The sequence below is a fragment of the Alligator mississippiensis genome, chromosome 1 (genome assembly GCF_030867095.1).
Source record: "Alligator mississippiensis isolate rAllMis1 chromosome 1, rAllMis1, whole genome shotgun sequence".
NCBI lineage: Eukaryota > Metazoa > Chordata > Crocodylia > Alligatoridae > Alligator > Alligator mississippiensis.
Genome location: NC_081824.1, coordinates 477,274,859 through 477,287,445, shown reverse-complemented (window position 1 = coordinate 477,287,445; position 12,587 = coordinate 477,274,859). Strand labels below are relative to the sequence as shown.

Sequence of the window (12,587 nt, the reverse complement as noted above, 5' to 3'; positions counted from 1 at the left end):
GGATTATGGTTGGAAATCTGTTTTGGGCCACCTCACAGCATGTCCCTGTTGCACCAGGGGACTCTCCTGGTCATCTCTGACCAGAGTCATAGTATCATAGTACTTGGGGGTGGAAGGGACCTAAGCAGCTCATCAGGTCTGACTCCCTCCCTCAGGCAGGAATGGGTGCCAGGATCATGTCACCCCAGCCAAATATCTACCCAGCCTCCTCTTGAAGAGGCCCAAGGTAGGAGAGCACCACCTCCCTTGGGAGCCCATTGCAGAGCCTGGCAGCCCGTAGTATGAAGTAACGTTTCCTGATGTCCAGCCTGAGCATTTTCTCTAACAATTGGAGGGTGTTATTCCTAGTAACCCTGGGTGGTGCCTGGGGGGAACAGAGCTTCCCCCAGTTCTCTCTGGTCCCCCCTGGGGAGTTTGTAAACTGCCACCAGATCCCCTCTCAGTCTTCTCTTGTGGAGGCTGAATAAATAGGTTGAGACCTTCTAACCTGTCTCTGTAGGGCCTGCCCTGCTGCCCCATGAAAAGTGGAGATGCTGGGGATTGAACCCAGGACCTCATACATGCAAAGCATGCGCTCTACCACTGAGCTACATCCCCTTTAGCAGCCTAAGACATCCCCTGGCTGTCCTGCCTTACTGAAGACACCGTTTGTCTGTGCCAGGCCATGAACTGGCAGCCCCCACAAATACTGTCCTAAGTATATGGGCTTGAATAAGGAACTGGGTTTTGGTCTGGGTTGACGACAGGAAATCCTCTTTGGACCACCCCACACCATGCCTCTGTGGCACTGGATACTATCCCACACCCCCCAACCAGAGTCTTGCCTGGCCCAAAGTGTAGTTTTTGCGTGCCAAGCTGCCAACTGCTAGCCCCCCGTGCCCATGGTACTAAGTACATGGACCCAAATAAGGACCTGGTTTTGGACTGGGGTTATGGCTGGAAATACTGTTTGGGCCAGTTCCCCCATCCCCACTGTACCAAGTAGACAGGCTCAAGGAAGGAATTTCTCATGGGCTGGTATTAGAGATGGAAATCCTTCTTGGGCCACCCCACACCATGGCTCTATGGCACCGGGGGACTCTCCCGGACACCACTGACCAGTCTGGTCTGGACCAGAGCGTGGTTTCTTCATACCAGGCTGCCAACTAACAGCCCCCCATTCCCATGGTACTAAGTATACACGCTTGACTAAGGACCTGGCATTTGGGCTGAGATTACAGACTGAATTGATGACCAGTGTCTTGCCTGGCCCAGATGGTGTGGGGTGGCCCAAAATGGATTTCCAGCCATGATCCCAGCCATTACCACATTTGCCTGTCACTTTGGGGTGTGCTCATTTATTAGGGGTACATTTCTAGGGTCTTTGCAATTCTATCAGTGTGCTGCTTGTGTTACCTGTGTTTCTGTACGGAGCTGTATCTCTGCCTTCTGCAAGTCCTCACCTACAATGGAGCTATCTTGCAGGACTCCGTTTCAGTAGGGCTGGGTTCCTCCAGCCACTAAATCAGTCAAATGTGCGCGTGCGTGCGCGCGCACACACACACACACACACCAGCCACTAAATCAGTCAAACGCACACACACACGCACACACACACACTAACATGACACGCCTGACCCGGCCGGGTTGATCAGCATGTACAGGCTGACACCTTCATGTGCCAGGAATCAGTTCATTAAGGGAACACTACATTGCAGTCAGACACCAGCACTCAGTGAACAGAATCCCTCTGAATGCGGCTGGGTGTCCGGCTGACACCCTCACGGGCCAGCTTTCAGTTCATTAGGGCACGCCTGAGCCAAACTGGGCCAATCAGCCTATACAAGCTGATCCCCTTATGTGTCTCAAACTCAGCACGTCCCAATCTTTTGCCCAAACTGTCCTAGTAGTGCTAGCCTCTTGATGAGCGGACCCCACAGTATTTCTGGGCTTCACAGGGATCTTTGGCTTAGGTAAAAGAAGCGTTGCTGCAGAGCAAGTGGGGAAGGGAAGTAGAGAAGGAAAAATACACCTGGTTACCTCCAGTTTGACTATAAAAGTTATTTATTGTGAAGCATATCCAATTTATAATGGTACTAGTAGTAATAGACATGCAAGGGAAAACAAAACAATTACAATATTCCCCTGGTTTAATTGAGTATTTGGGGAAACTTAGCTGAAGCTTAACTAATACAATTTAGGTTCAGAAAGCTATGCGTAGAGACAAAAACAAAAAGAGAGAAAGAGAGAGCGAGAGCTGGGGTGTCACTGTTCCCAGGCACTCGGGTGATCTGATGACAAGCAAAGTTCCCAGCACGATCCTTGAAGGGAGAGGATCTGTTTCTGCCAGCTTCTTGGGAACAACAGCGGGTGATGTCAGAGAGATTTTTCTCTCTTGAAGCACCCTGTTTGCTGCTTTACAGCTTTCTTATCCCCTTAGTCCAGCCTCTTCAAAGCATTCTTTTAATTGTGTAAATCAAGAGGGTCCCAAGCCCTAAGTGACAGGGAAAATCCTATTATATAACAGTTTCAATTTAAATGAATGACCTTTCTCAGTGACCAGGGGTTATCTGGTTTGGAACGTCTCAAGAAATGGATTAACCACCAGGAAAAACATCAAGTTTTAAGGAAGAACCAGACATGTAGGAGCCAGCTTGAAATTATGGGGTTTTATTTTCTTTTTTTCCAGTCCTCTTCCTTTTACAACAAGGTGTCTATGAAACTGCATCTTGACATTTTCTCTTAACTTTTTAATCCTGAGCCATTTTGGTTGTGGCCAGCCTCAAGGCACTCATGCTTACAAAATCAAATGGAGATGCGCAGAACTGAGACCGGTTTTCCTGTAGATTGTCTGAAGAGGCTTCATCTTTTGTTAAGTGCACTGACGGCGTCTGTCTTGGGGCAGTGGATTGTTCTTGGTGCTGTGTATTGAGCTGGTCCCTGAGGGAATCATGATTAATTGGTAACTGGTAACAGCCAGGCCTGCAGTGATCCCAGGTCCCATGCCTCAAAACAGCCACAGTTACACGAGCACCCATGTCACGAGTTTTGCCTGTCAGCAGCCAGAGGTGCAGGCCCTCGAGCCCAGAAGCCCTGCGCCGATCTCCTCGACAGCTGGCAGGCCTCGTGGCCGCAGCAGGGGCCACCATCGCTGCAGTTTTCAGCCCGCTGCACCTTAACACACACGGTCATCTATGTCACGAGTTTTGCCTGTCAGCAGCTCGAGGTGCAGTTCCCCAAAACCCTGCACCAATCGTCTTGAAGCTTGGCAGGTTTCATGGCCTCGGCGAGGCTACCGCCCCTGCAGTTTTCACCCGGCTGTGGCGTAACACATACGCGTGACGTGAGTTTTGCTTTCAAGAATGTGGGGTGCAGTTCCCCCAAGCCCCTGCACCGATCTTCTTGAAACGTGGCAGGCTTCATGCTCTCAACAGGGGCTACCACCCCTGCAAGCTTCACCCAAATCAGGCAAAAAAACAACAAAGCTGTCGATATTTCACTGATTCCCCATTATACCCTATGGCCGGGTCTCCGAGGCGGCTCCGAAGCTTCCTACTCACACAGGCCGACTCGTGACTACAATGGACTGCAGAACCCAGATCTCCTCTAAGCAGGATTACCTCTATCGTCACATCCACAGCTGCCCCATTCAGGCCATGGAAAGCTGTCTGTGCACCAGGCATGGCAGGATCGGCGCTGGGACAGTTGGCTGTGCCGGCCTCAGAGAATGGGAGAGCTTTGCATCTCCCTGGGTGATTATAGGATCGTATTTCTGAAGACAGATGTACTTTTGGGGCATCCAGAAGCAAAGACACACATTTTAATGGGATGAAAAGTGGGTCAAACCTGTTTCAAAGGGAGCATAGAGAGAGTGTCTGATCTTCTGGGGAAGGGATGTTGACTGTCAGCACAAAGACTTCTTACATGAGCTCTGTACAATGGGAAACAGCAATGGAGAAGAGGTGGTGGGAGGTAGCCAGCAAAATCAGTGACATTTAGGAGGCAGCACTGCAGTACTTGGAGGTACCAAGTAGTTATTTCATCTCGGTGAGCAATTTTAATTCATTTTCAGCAAAATCTTAAAAACTTGAAGACCTGGACTTCTTCAGCTGTGCCATCACAAACCTGAAGAGTTACAGGGAAAGGATTTTTGAGCTGCTTCAGGAGATCACCTACCTAGATTGATTTGATCAGAAAGATAACGAGGCCCCCAACTCAGAAGATGAAGATGATGAGGGTGACTTCTGTAAACATGCAGTCATTAGTTATGCCATTCAGTCAGGATCTAAATACAAAATTGAGACTAAAGTGACTGTGGAAGTGCTGGAGCACAAATCAGCTACGTGTGTCAGGTGAAGGGCAGTATCACATACTGCTCCTATTGGGTAATGCGGGGGGGGCGGGCAATGCACTTGCAAAGAGAGTAGTCATGGATGCTGTGCACGGTTAAAGGAGAGCTGCGCTTTGGAAAACATGAGTACACATCTTTACACTGAGATATAACTATATAAAAGCAGTTATTTTATTGCTGGTACCAAAAGCTTTTTTTTTTCCGTACCCATCATCTCATATTCGATGCTGTGGCACATTCAGTTCTGTGTTTTCTCTTCCTATAGAAAGAGGAAAAAGTGGGATGTTACTTCTAGTCCTGTCTTTTTTTAAAGATTTCTGGAGAAGGTTTTGTAGCGGAATTGAGTCAGATTTCAGAAGCTCATTTAAGATGAGTTTACAAACAAGCCTTTGAGGTTTAAGCAAAGCTGTAAGGAATTAATTTACTTGCCTTTCAGAAGGGGATGAGGAGGATGAAGCAGATGAAGATGAAGCTGGTCCACCAGGAGAGTACAAAGAAGACGAAGATGAAGATGATGGAGGTTCAGATTTGGGGAGAGTGAAGAGGAGGAAGAAGCTGGCCTTTCATACCTGATGACGGACAAGATCCAGGCAGGACTTACCCTATTCTACTATAAGGCTCAGGATTTTCTTGACACTGTCTAGCTATAAATGTGTAATAAGTTAAACTTGTATAAGCAGAATCATGTAAATCCACTATCATACATGAGCAATAGAGTACTTTAGAGAGAGACCTTTTACGATCAAAAAAGTGCATTACAGTAGGGGAACCACCGCTGTTTGGTATTCTCCGTTATCTTGCTCAAAATGAAATGCTTCACGATTCATTACTTCACGGCCTTGTAGAATTAGTGTCATTCTGCACCAGATCACCACGTCCAATTTGGAGGAAAACATGGCCGAAACAAATCCACCTGCCCTATCAGGATGCTCACAAGTGCCTGGGGCGCTTCAGCCTTGAGAGCCATGCCCTCACCATGCAGATCTGCAGGCTGTCAGGTGTGGGGCTGGGGCTTCCAGGCAGGGGGGAGAGGGTGAGTATGGAGGAGCTAGGGCCTGAGGGTGCAGGGGGCTGATCAGGATGTGAGGGCTGAGGCAAAGGGGAGACAGGCTGGGAATCCAGGAGTGAGGGCTGGCCACTGAGGAAGAAGTCAGGGAGAGGCTGGAGCTGTGGCCCTGGGAGCGCTGTGGGTTCGGCCATGCAGGGGAGAGCTGGGGCGGGGAGCGGAGACTTGCCCTGGGTGGGAGCGCATTGCCCTTGCCCTGGGTGGGAGCACAGGACCTTGAGCTGCTGTTAGTTGAGGGAGGTGGGTGGGAAGCTGGATCCTGGCATTTTGGGGAAGGAGGAGGGATTGGACGCTCCTTTCACCCCACTTATCTCAGGGCCCTTTTCTTTCCTACCCGGGGGGCAGACAGCCCGTGTGATGTTTGCTGAGCTGACCTGCAGGGAGCCTGATGGACCCAGGGGATGGGAACGGGGCTGTGTCGGGTTCGCTGCTCTGGGAAGGAAGCGCATTAGAGCAGAGCAGGCGTGAGGACCAGGACTTGCAGGTTGTGCCCTGCTCTGGCTCTTCGAAAGGAGTGCTGTCCAGCATGCCATAGTGAGGGGCATGGTTTGGGGGGACTCCTGCGTCCTGTTTCTAGCTGAGGGAAGGAGGGAAGGGGTGGGAGGAAGGCTCTGTGGCTCAGGACTCCTGGCTTCTTTTGGGGATGTCTCTTCCCCAGAATGAACCCACAAATCATCTGTGCATTGAGTCAATCGATCCCTTGGGTGATGCTGTCAGCACGTACATGGAGGTGAGTGGAAGCAGCGCGGTGGGAGGTGTCCACTGCCCTGGTCAGAGGAGGCCGGGGTTGGGGGAATACTGGGCCCCTGGATCGGATTGAAGGGTGGATGGCGATACTGGGCTGGGGTGGCGTCATGGGTCCCATCTGTCAGGCAGAGGAAGGTAGTAATAGGTGCATGGGTCAGATCCCGGCTGGCATGGATGGGGTTCCCGTCAAGGGGCTGCAGGGAAGCAGAAGGGTTACTTGGCTGGGGGTGGGCCCGTGGGTCCCACGGGAGGGTTTGTATACTACAAGCAGTGCCCTCCTGCCAGGGTCCCCGTTGGGTCCCAGTCGTGCCCTTCACTGCCCAGCCCTGTCCTGGCAGTGGCTGATGGGGAAAACGTGGGATCTTTCCATTCTCCTTCAGTATGGAAATGGCCTCTGCTTTGCCTCCCACCCCACTCATGCTTTGCCTCCTGTCTCCTCTTCACAGCGGTGATCAACGTGAGCCATGATGCACGACTGATCCCGCAGACCAGCTGCCAGCTCTGGGTGGTGGAGGAGCAGTCCATCAGCCACATCAACGGCGACTTCGACTGCAAGCGGGAGGTGCTGGAGGCCTCGGGCCAGGTCAGCATTAACTGGCCCCGGGAGTGACCTTGCTGTGGGGAGGCTCCTCGAGGACCTGCCCATCCCCTCTCAGAGACCTGCCTCCACAGCTTCACGTGCACCCACACCCAGAGGACTCTGTAGAGGGGGCAGGGCCGCAGGCATGGTTGTGGTTGAACTTTGAAGATGTGTTTTGGGGGCCTAATGCAAGACATGTTATATTTTTAGAGCTGTTCTTCTACACCTGCTGCTTTCCCAGGAGAGAGAGACTTAATTTATATGAATGGTAGGGAGGGGGTTGTACTGGAACGGTCTGTTTTAGGCAGGAGTGAGGGCTGTCCTTGTCCCATTGCTGGGTTCCCTGCCCCCAGTCTGGAGAATGACTTGAGCCTTGTTTTGCTTCCACCCAAGAAGATTATATTAAAATATAATAAAGGAAAAGTGGCTCGTGGTGGGTTTTATTCTGAAGGGGTAGGAGTGGGGCTTCACAGTACTGGCAGGAGGGACACCCCTGAGATTGCAGTGGACAGACAGACTGGGCTGAGGCATGGGGATGGGCACGCAGGCACAAGCATATTCTCCCTGCCATGAACACACACACATACATGCAGGCACACGCACGCACAGACACATGCACACAGAGACAGAGATGGGTGTGCACTCTATTCACTCGCTCTGCACGTGGACACATTAACACGCTCTCCATGCCATGAACACAGATGCATGCACACGCACACACGTGGACAGACACATGCACACATGCAGGCAGGCATGCACTCTACACACTCACTCTCTGCAAATGGACACGCAAACACAAATACACTCTCCCTGCTATGAACACAGACACACATGCACAGACAGGCATGTACACATGCAGAGAGGAGCACACGCACAAACACACGTGCACACATACACACACACATGCACATATGCATGCACACATGCATGCAGGCACACACATGAACACATATGTACACATGCAGACTCATGAACAGACACACAGAGGTACATATGAATTGACACAGACATGCACATACACACATGCAGGAACACACACATGCACACAGATACATGCACACAGACATGCATATAGACACAGACATGCAAGAACACACGCATGCACAAACATGCACACAGATGTGTGCAGACACATGCACGCACATAGATACATACACATGCACACACATGCATACAGAAACCTACAAGCACACTCATGCATGCAGACTTGTGCATGCACACATAAGCATGCACAGGTGCACATGCACACACATGCACACACATGAATGCACAGACACATGCATGCGTATGCATGCAGGCATGCACGCACATAAATGTAGGCACACAGGCACATGCAGGCACACGTGCATGCACAAACACACGCACACATGCTCGCGTATGCATTCACACAGATGTATGCAAGCAGACACACGTAAGCACAAACTCATGCATGCAGACGCATGCATGCACAAACACATGCACGTGTGTGCATGCAAACATGCACATGTGCACCTGGACACATGCATGCACATACATGCATGCACAGAGACACACCTGCACACACACGTGCATGCTTGGAGACATGTGCCTGCACACATGCATGCATGGAGACATGTACACGCGTGTACGCAGACAGATGCATACACGCAAATGCAGACAGACACATGCAAGCACACACTCGTGTGTGCATGCACAAACGCATGCATGGACAGACAAGGACATGCAAGCACAAACGCATGCACGCACAGGAACATGCAAGCTCACACTTGTGCGTGCAAACACAAACACGCACATACGCACACGATCCCGCCCGGCCATGGGGCAGGCTGGGCTGGCGGCGGGGGGAAGGTCCGGAGCCCCTGGGGGTCCCGGGAAGAGCAGAGGGGAGCCGGCCCCAGCTCAGCCCCATAGGGGTGGGGGTGGGGGTAGCAGGGCTGCAGCCCCGGCCCTCCCCGGGCCCGGGCACTCCGGCGGGAAGGGGTGCTGCAACAACACCCCCCCCCGCCACCGGTGCAAACGCCCCGTGCTCCCCATGCACACCCAAGTCTGCATCCCGCCCCCCAACCCCCGGGCCAGGCGGGGGCCGATAGGGCAGCCTTGGGCTGGGGGTCCCGCGACAGGGGTCCAGCTCCTCTCGTGCGGGGCTTTGCTTTTCTTCCTCTCTCTTGCTTTAGTTACAGGTCAGGTCCTGCCCTGGGCAGAGCCCGTGTGCCCGGGGGCGGGGAGGTGCTGGTGGGGGCGGTAAGAGCAGGGTGGCACCGATCTCTGGGTGTTTGGGGGGATCTTGGGCGCTGCCAGTGTTGTCTCCAAAGGACAGTGTGAGTTCGTGCCCGGTGCGCTTTTGCCAATAAACACACAGGGGTGGAGGATCCAACTTAATCTTTATTGTTTCAAGTCTGCGCAGAGAGGGGTGCTTGGCAATCTTTTGCAAAGCAAGCACCACCGGTTTCTACCTTTGCGTACCTTTTATACATATGTTTGCAAGTGTACCGCTCAGTGATTGGTTACAAGCCACTGACATAAGACGTTCTCTACTGAGCATGTCTCTATACCTATGGTTTAGCCATGTATTTCATTTACATACATATATGTTTCATTAACATACTTTTGCTCTGCCCAGGGTGTGATTTTTAGCATTATAATTAGACCTTTTTCTGAACTTCTTGCTATCTTACAAGTGTCAGGGAGACATTATCCTGCTGGTGTTAGGGAGGCATTCCAGGATGTCTCTAGTGGGTTATGGAATAGAGAAAATCCCACACAATTTACTGATTCGTTTTGATGCACTGGCTGGGGGAGTAGTTAACTGATTGCACGATTTCACAATGATTACACACTTAATTTATACAACACAATTTTATTTTAAAACTCTTTGCTACGTATATAACACTGCTTAGCTTTAAGAAACACCACAAATATTAAAAACATAATAATTACATATATCAGAAACAATGCTCCAAATGCACTTCCTTCCCAAACAATACTATAAGAATTAGTGTTACAAAACCAACTACAATTGCAACTAAAAGTTAAATTTGAATCAATACTACTATTTTTCAATATATACTTACAATCCTAGAATTCCGAGAAGCCAAATACCAAAATATGGTATCATTCCTCAGTAGTACGATTTAATGGGTTGGCCTCAGTAGTACGGTTCAATGAAATGGGCTCAGCAATACAATTCAATAGGCTGGCTTCAGCAGTAATAGGACTAAGTCCCCTTCCTTCAGTCCCTTTCAGGTGCTCTGCGGCTTCAGTGTGAACTAAGAGATTCGTGTTCACGGAGAGGGTAGTTCAGGTGATCAGTCTGACCCGGGCTATACTTGCGATTTTTCCTTCGTTGTTCTACAAGTATAGTCACCTCCAAATTGGGACAGTAAGTTACCGTTTTTATTGAGCGAGCTGCCGTCAGTGGGCTCCTCCTACTCAATATATCACTGCTCCCAAATTTGGGCTCGGATCTTACTCAACAGATTCTTTTACCTTTGTTGAGCATTTTAAATTACCGTTGGGAAACTTCCATATCACTGCAAATGCCCTTTTCTTACCAACCTGGTCAAAAGGCCTCAGGGTTTGATCTCTTGGAATTCAGGATATTTGCTCTCTTTGTAAAAGATTTCTAAAAGATGAAATTTAAATTAAGACTTTAAGCAAAGTCAGGACCTTTTGCACGTAGTCCCAAAACAAAGAACTAGATAAGGAGATGAATCTTATCTTCTTCCTGAAACTGGCTAATGGGCAACCTTTACAAACATTCAAACTATTTCATTCAATATGACATCCCCCCGTGCCCATTAGGCAGTTTGATTACAATTCTATTTCATTACTAAGCCTTACAAACTTATTATGATGATTCCATGACAACATACACAAAATTAATTTTCCGAAAATGATTAACCCAAACAATCCTATGATGCTTGTTATAACATATATCACCCATTTTCCCAAAAATACAGTCTTTATAGTGTTCCATACTTGTTGTCCTATCGATCCTATTTCATGTATAGTAGATTTAACACCATTCCCCACTGCATTTCCAATCGTGGCTAGTCCTTCTAACACCGAAGCAGATGGTGCATTGAGGATCTTGCTGGCGTTGAGTAATTTCAGGTAAGTAATGTGTTCTCCATAGTCCTTTGACAACATCACTAATTGTCCAGTTTCCAAGTTAAACGATATATGAGTTAAATTTAATTCCTGCAAGTCAATGTCCCACGCAGATAGTTGGGAATGCACCTTATTCTCCTCAGTCATGCTCCAATGATCTGCAGCGATCCATGGGATACCTGTTTTGGACCAAAGTACTACTTCCATACTGGAGTGTAGATTATTAATTTTTGGCTCTATTATGCACACACATTTCCTTGCAAATGTGTCTCTCCATAACTGAGCTCCAGGCTCACAGGGTGAGTCTTGAGGGATATTATATTTTATTTCCATTATTTCCCCTGTATCTCTCCAGAACTGACCCTCTTGCTTACAGGGCTGGAGTTGAGGAATATCATATCCCATTTCTGCTATTTCATAATACTGCGTTGCTTCATCTTGGGGGGTTAAGTCAAAAGCATAATCATAGTTTAATATGTTTACTTGAACAGTTTTAGTGTAGATTTTACATGTGCAATCAGCACATTGCACAATATGGGTTTGATTCCATGCTTCCAATTCAGAACATTTATCATTTAATTTTACTTGGTTGGTGTTTACTTGTGTGCAATTATGCTTGGTACACCGCATGGTGGGTAATGTACCTGTATGTTTTGCTCCAATGCGGGTATGCACTGTCCAACCCATTAGTGGGTTCACTGAACAAAGCCATTGTACACTTCCCTGATTTTCGTGACTAAATAATTATGCTATTTAACTATGACATTCTACATAAGGTGTATGTCCAGCATCTGTGAATTTTTTCTTTAAATTTGTTACAATAAGTTGTTCAAAGGTGCTGGATTCATGAAATTGTGTACAGGTGATGAACTGTAATCTAGCTTGGATTTTCCTCATGTTAGAATTAGTGATATTTTCATGTTGTTCAGTTAATGTTATGAAATTTTGCATTCTTTGTGTAATGTTTTTTGTAATGGTTACATGTGTAGTGGCAAATCGCAGAAGTGACATGAATTCAGGTTTTACTGTTTCTTCCCATTCTTTATCTTGATTTTGCTGTGCCCAGTCTGTCCAGACTGACCTGTGATTTCTTTGTGGTTGCGTGCAGTTAATGTTATATGTAATGCGCGTGGCAGTGCGGGAATATTCAGGAGATTTTAAATGCCAGGCTATTGTGCTTTGTTCTTGGTGCGGTGGATCCCTTATAATTAAGAGATAAGGTAATATCCCTTTTCTAGTATGTACTATAGTCCGACACCGAGTGCTAGTGGTAAGCCTGCCACTGTTCTGGACAGTGTTAGGTTTCCAGAAAAGTTTATTCCACTTACTTTGGATGATACCATAGGGGTCTACTGGAGCATTTTCAAATAACCCTACTGGTATAATAGTTAATTTTACCCCAAATACACCTTTTTTTGGGTGTGTTCTCACAAAACCCCATGGTGTTGGATAGTACTCAGTTTCATTTATCCCTGCTTCTGTTAATTTAATGCCATATGGATATGGTCCATTAATTATATCACGAGGATTTAATAATTTGGAGGGGTTCCATGGTCCTTCCCAAGGAATATGACATTTAAGGGAATAACCTGGTATTGTGAGATTCCATACATCAGCATTATATCCCAGAATCACGTTGGGTGGTCTATGCACTGGTCTGCATAATGTTGCATTGGTTAGCCACATCCAGTTTTCATCTCTGGGATCATTTTCATCCTTGATCTCCCACTGTTGCCACTTCAATCCTTGACACCTGTAACAAAATTAAATGATTG

At 48.2% G+C, this 12,587-nt stretch overlaps 1 long non-coding RNA gene and 1 other non-coding gene across 2 annotated transcripts; one reads left to right on the top strand and one right to left on the bottom strand.

The window, feature by feature from the left end:
* Nucleotides 1–525: 525 nt before the first annotated feature.
* TRNAA-UGC (transfer RNA alanine (anticodon UGC)) lies at nucleotides 526–597 on the bottom strand. The gene has a single exon. It is a non-coding gene; the product is annotated as a tRNA-Ala (tRNA).
* A 1,302-nt stretch (nucleotides 598–1,899) lies between these two features.
* On the top strand, nucleotides 1,900–7,146 carry LOC132248783 (uncharacterized). The gene is made up of 2 exons (XR_009460183.1): nucleotides 1,900–6,126; nucleotides 6,590–7,146. It is a non-coding gene; the product is annotated as an uncharacterized LOC132248783 (long non-coding RNA).
* Nucleotides 7,147–12,587: the final 5,441 nt, after the last annotated feature.